Here is a 9,189-nt window from a genome sequence, read left to right as displayed (position 1 = left end):
GCAAACAGTGAGCCGTGCGCCAGACTGAGTTCTGGAGGTGAAATGGAAGTGAATGTGGGTGAGTTAAATGAGGTGGTAGGTGTGGTGAAGAGCTCGGAACGCGATCATGGTATCGAGGGACATGACAAAGAATAATCTGGTCCAGTAGGAATAAGTGGATCCTTGCATTTTGGCGGATCCATTTGTGGTTTCACCAGCCCACCGTGAATGCTAGATGCTAGATTAGTTAACATCCACACACCCTCAGTGGGTCTGCAGAAGTTGGAAGCATGTCTCTCACTCTCACTCATTCAATTAAATTCAAGTGGCTTTATTGGCATGGGAAACGTTTGTTAACATTGCCAAAGCAAGTGAAGTAGATAATATACAAAAGTAAAATAAACATTAAAAATGCACTCATAGAAGTTCCAAAATAATAATGACATTACAAATGTCATATTATGTATATATACAGTGTTGTAAATGGTTAAAGTACAAAATAAAATAAATAAACATGGGTTGTATTTGCAATGGTGTTTGTTCTTCACTGGTTGACCTTTTCTTTTGGCAACAGCTCACAAATCTTGCTGCTGTGATGGCACACTGTGGTATTTCACCCAGTAGATATGGGAGTTTATCAAAATTGGGTTTGTTTTCGAGTTCTTTGTGGATCTGTGTAATCTGAGGGAAATATGTGTTTCTAATATGGTCATACATTTGGCAGGAGGTTAAGAAGTGCAGCTCAGTTTCCACCTCATTTTGTGGGCAGTGTGCACATAGCCTGTCTTCTCTTGAGAGCGAGTCTCAAAAGCAAGGCTATGCACACTGAGTGTACATAGTCATAGCTTTCCTTAAGTTTGGGTCAGTCACGGTGGTCAGGTATTCTCCCACTGTGTACTCTGTTTAGGGGCAAACAGCATTCTAGTTTGCTCAATTTTTTTGTTAATTCTTTCCAATGTGCCAAGTAATTACCCCCCCCCCCCCTCCCCGATAGGCTTTGGAGATAGTCAGTCAAGATGCTTTATGTTGGTTTGGGATAGTACTTCTAACTTTTCCAAATCAAAAACAGTAGTCAGTTATGTTGCAAAGTTTATTTGCCATGTGCACAGAATACAACAGTTGTATAACAGTACAGTAAAATTCATACCTTGAGAGCTCTTTCCCAACAATGTATTGATAATAATAATAATAATAATAGTATAGATAATAGAATAAGAAATAGAAGTAAGAAGAGAAACCACACAAGAACTACGATGAGAGTTTAAGAACAGGAGTAATAGTGACCAGTAGCGGGATAAATAGATAAATACTTATGGTAATTGCAATCAATAATCAATGGACAGCAGCGTAATGGAGTAATGCATCTAATCAGGAATCATTGTAGCAGCAGCATAGGTTGTTTCTGAGTGGGTAGAGAGCTGTGGATGGGCATAGAGTCAGTGTGGCTAGTCTGTGGGAGAGGGAGAAAAGTAATTGTTAGCCAGTCAACAGTTATGGCCAGGGGATCGAAGCTGTTTAGGAGTCTGTTTGTTGGAGCCTTGATGCACCGGTACCACCTGCCGGACAGGAGCATGGAGAACAGTCTATGACTACGGTAGCAGGAGTCTTTGGCAATTTTTGGGGCCTTTCTCAAGACACCATCATTTCATCATAATTTTCCACCAAAAATGTTGTGGTACATGTAAAAAGCATGTTAAACATTCTTCCTCCCAATGTAGTCCCTATGTGAGAATTGCCAGAAACATCAAATAAACCCAAAATATTTTCTGCTACTGGCGTGGAATCTCCCATAAACTAGATGTAAGCATGGCTGCAGCTACTTTCTCTCCTGGCTTAAGCTGCCTCTCGCCAAGACTTTTACACCCTGAGGCACTCCAGTCCAGACAAGGTTGTCTACTGCCCTTGAGCTTCTGTACAGACAGTGTACATATGCATGCACGTGTACACACACAGACAAGCACAGATGCACGTGCGCACACACAAATACACACACAAGTGCGCACACTAACACACACATATTACACACACACCTCACTGCACACTCATAGCTGGGATTTGGGTAATCCTCTAATTTATGGGCTGTGCTATGTGCTCGAAGCAAATCCCATTTAGTCAAAATACACAGACTTCTTGGCTGACGTGTGACCTGACTGAATGTTCTTGGGAATGATAAGGCCACTTTTCTTGCTCCTCGTCCTCTTCTTCCTCCTCCTGTCTCTCTCCTCCTTGACTCCTTTCTTTCCTTTCCTGGCCATGTCGATGGAGCTTTGATGTCACTACAATTAGTGTCCAATTACCTATTTTTGGTGGCACTTTGGATTACATAGAGCCCATAGCAGAGTACTTCTGGTGGAATAATGTATGTAGGCCTAATTGGACTGTAAGAAGCTAGTAAGTATGCTACATTTGACTTTGCAGTGCTGATCACTTTAGCGGTCACCTTTTTGTATTTTCTTGGTTTAACAATGGTAAAAGAAATATAGCTTAACTCTCTGCGTTTACTAGAGACAAATTACATAATTATTACCTTTTAGAATAGTAATTCCCAGTCACCCTTTTGTCACCCTGTGTTCTACTGTATTCCAGAGCAGCCAGTGTCACAGGTTTCTGTATCATAGATGTGACAGTGTAGCGGCAAACTCACCGGAGCACTGATTGATGTCTGGAGAAGACAGAGTGTCTAGGAGCAATACATCTCACATCAGAGTCCAATTCATTTTCCCTTTGAGAGCTATTTACCAGCAGACATTACTCTGGACGCCTTGCAGAATGTTACAGAGCCATGTTAGACAACAGTATTTTTTTTGCTGTTAAATAGATACAAAAGTTAATGAAATTGATTTCAGAAACTGTTGATGTTTGAGGCTCTACCTTTTAAGCAGAACATTGTAGAAAATTGCTCCAAACTGGAATCAGAAAACTTTTGACAAAACGTAGGTAGTTAAGATACTCATACAACCTCAATGCCCCTCAGGAAACATATCTTAGTTTGTTGGGTGGATGCAACGTTTAGATGAGGCTCTATAAGAATAGGAGTAGCTGCTGTTATGTCACTAGAAGTTAAAGTTGTGTATCCAAGCCTTCAATTATATTACACATACAGTGCCAAGTATTCACACCCCCTGACATTTTCCACATTTTGCTGTTAGAGCCTGAATTTAAAATGGATTAAATAGAGATTTTGTGGCACTATGTTTTTAGAAATGTTTACACATTAATTTAAAAAATAAAAGCAGAGATGTCTTGAGTCAATCAGTATTCAACCCCTTTGTTATGGCAAGCCTAAATAAGTAAACATTCGCTTAAGTCACATAAGTTGCATGGACTCATTCTGTGTGTAATAATAGTGTTTAACATGATTTTTGAACCTCATCTCTGTACCCCACACATACACTGAAAAAAATATAAATGCAACATGCAACATTTTCCAAGAATTTACTGAGTTACAGTTCATATCAGGAAATCAGTCAATTTAAATAAATTAATTAGGCCCTAATCAATGGATTTCACATGACTGGGAATTCAGATACAGTATTCATCTGTTGGTCACAGATACCTTCAAATAAAAGGTAGGGGCGTGGATCAGATCCCCATTTGCCTCATGCAGCGCACATACCTGTATCTCCTTCGCATAGAGTTGATCACGCTGTTGATTATGGCTTGTGGAATGTTGTCCCACTCCTCTTCAATGGCTGTGCGAAGTTGCGGGAACTGGAACTAGCTGTTGTGGATCCAGAGCATCCCAAACATGCTCAATGGGTGACATGTCTGATGAGTATGCAGGTCATTGAAGAACTGGGACATTTTCAGCTTCAAGGAATTGTGTACAGATCCTTGCGACATGGGGCCGTGCATTCTCTGACTGAAACATGACGTGATGGCGCCGGATGAATGACACGACAATGGGCCTCAGGATCTCATCACTGCATCTCTGTGCATTCAAATTGCCAACGACAAAATGCAATTGTGTTCATTGTCCGTAATTTAAGCCTGCCCATACCATAACCCCACCACCACTTTGTTCACAACGTTGACATCACGTTGTGATGCAAACTGCTCGCCTACACGACCCCATACACACTGCCTGCCCTCTGCCTGGTACAATTGAAACCGGGATACACACTTCTCCAGATTACCAGTGGCCATCGAAGGTGGCTGATCTCAGACAATCTCGCAGGTGAAGAAGCTGGATGTGGATGTCCTGGGCTGGCGTGGTTACATGTGGTCTGTGGTTGTGAGGCCGGTTGGATGTACTGCCAAATTCCCCAAAACGATTTTGGTAGCAGCTTGGGATAGATAAACTAACATTAAATTATCTGGCAACAGCTGTGGTGGAAATTCCTGCAGTCAGCATGCCAATTGCACACTCCCTCAAAACTTGAGACATTTTTGTAATTGTGTTCGACAAAACTGCACAATTTAGAGTGGCCTTTTATTATCCCCAGCAGAAGTTGCACCTGGGTAATGATCATGCTGTTTAATCAGCTTCTGATATGCCACACCTGTCAGGTGGATGCTTATCTTGGTAAAGGAGAAATGCTCACTAACAGGGATGGAAACAAATTTGTACACACCATTTTAGAGCCGTAAGCTTTTTGTGCATATGGAAAATTACTGTGATCTTTTATGTCAGCTCATGAAACCTGGGACCATCACTTGTTGGGTTAATATTTTTGTTTAGTATACAATTATCGTTAAGGTCCTTCAGCCGAACAGTGAATTTCAAACACAGATTCAACCACTAATACCAGTGAGGTTTTCCAATGCCTCGCAAAGAAGGGCACCTATTGGTAGATGGCTGAAAAAATTTGATTAACAGATATCCCTTCGAGCATGGTGAAGTTATTAATTACACTTTGAATGGTGTATCAATAGACCCAGTCGCTACAAAGATACAGGCATCCTTCCTAACTCAGTTGCCGGAGAGGAAGGAAACTGCTCAGGGATTTCACCAATTACGCACGCACGCACACACACACACACACACACACACACACACACACACACACACACACACACACACACACACACACACACACACACACACACACACACACACACACACACACACACACACACACACACACACACACACACACACACACTCTGTGCAGTAATTAGAATCAATAGAGCAGCTTTAAGTAATGCAGTCGACTGTGTACTCACCCCTCCTCTGCCTCTCTCCAAAGCAATCTTTGTGTTGTCTGTTGCTGTCTCTCTTGTCTTTCCTTTTCTGTTGCTATCTCTTAGTATTTTATTTTGTGGTCTTGTCTACTGTCCTCTCTCGACCTGTCCTGGTTGTAAAAAGTGTAAAAGTAAAATAGTAATTTCACAGGCCTTTTCACCTCACCTGCCAATTCTTTGTAAAACCTGTTTTACTTTTTCACTGTCAGTATTTCACCTCTTATTTTGCAAATACAAACTAATTAGAACCTATAGAGCAGCTGGATGTGATACAGTCTACTCTGTGCTCAACCCACCTCTGTTCTCGTTCCTTCTGCACTCCTTTGTCACTTTATCTGTGTCTTGTCTGTTGCTGTCTGTGTCTTGTCTGTTGCTGTCTCAGGTTCTTGTTTGTTACTGTCTGTTTTGTCTATTCTCTTCTGCTATGTCTTGCTCTGTTCTTCTGGGGTCTAATTTATAAGTGTTGAGTTCTCACAAAATCAGCTCCCATAAGTTGGCATTTATTAAAAACGGAACTTGACATGAGGCTTATCCTCCCGCAAACTTTAGCATTCGTTCCATCTCTCATTGAATTGTGCCTTTTGGACAGGTTATTATAATCTCAAGTTTTTGCTCTATGAAGACGTAGACTTTAGGTGAACAGACAGTTGATCTTTGCATTGAAGTGTGTAGGTTACCGCTGTAGGCCTGTTGTAGTTCGATTTTTTTATGAGTTGATTGTTTCAGAATTCGTGGGCAGTCCAGCATGTTTAGGTTTGGGGCAGTCCAGCATGTTTAGGTTTGGGGCAGTCCAGCATGTTTAGGTTTGGGGCAGTCCAGCATGTTTAGGTTTGGGGCAGTCCAGCATGTTTAGGTTTGGGCAGTCCAGCATGTTTAGGTTTGGGCAGTCCAGCATGTTTAGGTTTGGGGCAGTCCAGCATGTTTAGGTTTGGGCAGTCCAGCATGTTTAGGTCCAGCATGTTTAGGTTTGGGGCAGTCCAGCATGTTTAGGTTTGGGGCAGTCCAGCATGTTTAGCATGCATGTTTAGGTTTGGGCAGTCCAGCATGTTTAGGTTTGGGCAGTCCAGCATGTTTAGGTTTGGGCAGTCCAGCATGTTTAGGTTTGGGGCAGTCCAGCATGTTTAGGTTTGGGGCAGTCCAGCATGTTTAGGTTTGGGGCAGTCCAGCATGTTTAGGTTTGGGGCAGTCCAGCATGTTTAGGTTTGGGGCAGTCCAGCATGTTTAGGTTTGGGGCAGTCCAGCATGTTTAGGTTTGGGCAGTCCAGCATGTTTAGGTTTGGGCAGTCCAGCATGTTTAGGTTTGGGGCAGTCCAGCATGTTTAGGTTTGGGGCAGTCCAGCATGTTTAGGTTTGGGGCAGTCCAGCATGTTTAGGTTTGGGGCAGTCCAGCATGTTTAGGTTTGGGGCAGTCCAGCATGTTTAGGTTTGGGCAGTCCAGCATGTTTAGGTTTGGGGCAGTCCAGCATGTTTAGGTTTGGGGCAGTCCAGCATGTTTAGGTTTGGGGCAGTCCAGCATGTTTAGGTTTGGGCAGTCCAGCATATGTTGCGAAACATTATTGCATTCAAACGATCTGTTTACAGGTCCACAACAATTTGCAATGTTTGTTGTCTTTCAGAAATGGTCAGATATAGCAGAATATGTCACTGCAAAATAAAACATTCTTGCAACACCTCCAAAGGCATTTGAGCAAGCTCGCCATTGCTATTTCCTTAGATAGTGTCTTGGCCTAGTTCCAAAAATTCCAAAGTATATAGCAAATAAGGGCATTATTACCACCATAAAAAGCGAATGATGGGTGTTTTTCAGGCGGAGTTATAATGTTTGTTCACGTGCGCAAGTTTCACAACAGGTCTGATTTATAACGGGAAGCATGCATTCATATGGCATGAACCAAGTTTATAAATCAGAATATGATTGTGCTTGTGGACCGAGTTTGTAACTCTGACCTGAATAACCCTCTTCCCTACCATTTGCCCCTGGCTGCTGGCCTGCAGCTCTCATTTGTCCTCCCCTTGGCTCATCTGAAAAGTTGCACGGTAGAGGTGCAACATGACATTAGTTAGTTTTAAAGGGCAACTGCACTTCCTGATTTGGCCTCATTTTAGATTTGTTAAAATGCTAGAGGCCATGACTGAATTCAAACGTGAGTTGGTTTCAGGGTATGGTTTGATGTGGGTGTCTCGTGTATGTGTCTTCGCAGGTGGGAAGATTTAGCCAAATTATTTGCCAATTAGCTTCAGCAGGCTAGTGTGCGACCTGACTTTGACTTTGCATAGCATAGCTCGGGGTGCTAGTTAGGGACTGTCAATAATTTAAACAGTGTAAATGAGACAATACTTTTATGTTGTACACCTTTAATGCTTTCAGTATTTGTTTACGAATTTCTACAATTTATAGTTGGTTTGACTTTTTTAAGTCATTGAAATATTGGAATTTGGAGATATTGGAATTTTTACATATTGTCTCATTGTGTAATTTACAGATAGTCCTTAAATAGCCCCATAGCATTATGATCGGGTCATGTGCAGCTGCACTCCGAATTGATGATTACAGTACGTGCGTGCCGCTAGGTGTGTGCTGCTAGCTGTGGGCATGTGGGTAGGATTGAAACAAACCCAACCTTCATGTATATTGTGATGCAGTCACGACCACAAGTCTCACATAACTCAGTTTTGGACAGGACTGATTTTATGACCAAAATGATCCTATTTACACAATGTAGTCAATTTTGACAGTGGAATAAATGTGTCTGACTCATACTGATGCCACACAGTCTGTTTTCTAAATGAGAAGTTGGTTTTTAGGGGCAGTTAGTCTTTAAAGTTACTGTATACTGTCACAACCAGGGCAACTCAACTGTATAGGGAAATTCAAGTGTATGCATAACAGCGCAACATAAATCCAAAAATGACAGATAAAAAGCTACATAGCCCCTAGGCTATATGAATATAAAGAGACATGAGCTGAAAAAAGGTACCTGTAAAATAGAATAAGTTATAAGACCTGTATGATTCATTTAGTCAGTTCTACTAGCTAAATTGACACTTTTAGATTACATTACATTTGAGGACACATAACTTAAGTGCCTATATATTTTCAATGTTTTGTTCACCTACAATCTAACCACAACGCTGGCCATTTTCCCCCTCTTTTCTGGCTGCCCCACATAATACACATAATATACAGTACATATACAGTACATTCGAAAAGTATTAAGACCCCATCGCTTTTTCCACGTTTTGTTGTGTTACAGCCTTATTATAAAATAGATGTAAAAAAATAATAATAATCTTATAAATCTACACAGACCCTTTACTCAGTACTTTGTTGAAGCAACTTTGGCATTGATTACTGCCTTTAGTCTTCTTGGGTATGAAGCTACAAGCTTGGCAAACCTGTATTTGGGGAGTTTCTCCCATTCTTCTCTGCAGATCCTCCCTCTGTCAGGTTGGATGGGGAGCGTTGCTGCACAGCTATTTTCAGGTCTCTCCAGAGATGTTCGATCGGTTTCAAGTCCGGGATCTGGCTGGACAACTCAAGGACATTCTGAAGCCACTCCTGTGTTGTCTTGGCTCTGTGCTTAGGGTCTTTGTCCTGTTGGAAGGTGAACCTTCGCCCCCAGTCTTTATTTATTTGATTTATTTCACCTTTATTTAACCAGGTAGGCAAGTTGAGAACAAGTTCTCATTTACAATTGCGACCAGTCTGAGGTACTGAGCAGTCTGGAGCAGGTTTTCATCAAGGATCTCTCTGTACTTTGTTCCGTTCATCTTTCCCTCAATCCTGAATAGTCTCCCAGTCCCTGCTGCTGAAAAAAATCCCCACAGCATGAGGCTGCCACCACCATGCTTCACCGTCGGGATGGTGCAAAGTTTCCTCCAGGCGTATCACTTGGCATAAAGGGCAAAGAGTTCAATATTTGTTTCATCAGACCAGAGAATCTTGTTTCTCATTGTCTGAGAGTCCTTTTGGTGCCTTTCAGCAAACTCTAAGCTGGCTGTCATGTGCCTTTTACTGAGGAGCGG

This window comes from Oncorhynchus nerka, linkage group LG19, assembly GCF_034236695.1.
Source record: "Oncorhynchus nerka isolate Pitt River linkage group LG19, Oner_Uvic_2.0, whole genome shotgun sequence".
NCBI lineage: Eukaryota > Metazoa > Chordata > Actinopteri > Salmoniformes > Salmonidae > Oncorhynchus > Oncorhynchus nerka.
Note: the sequence above shows the minus strand (reverse complement) of the source record.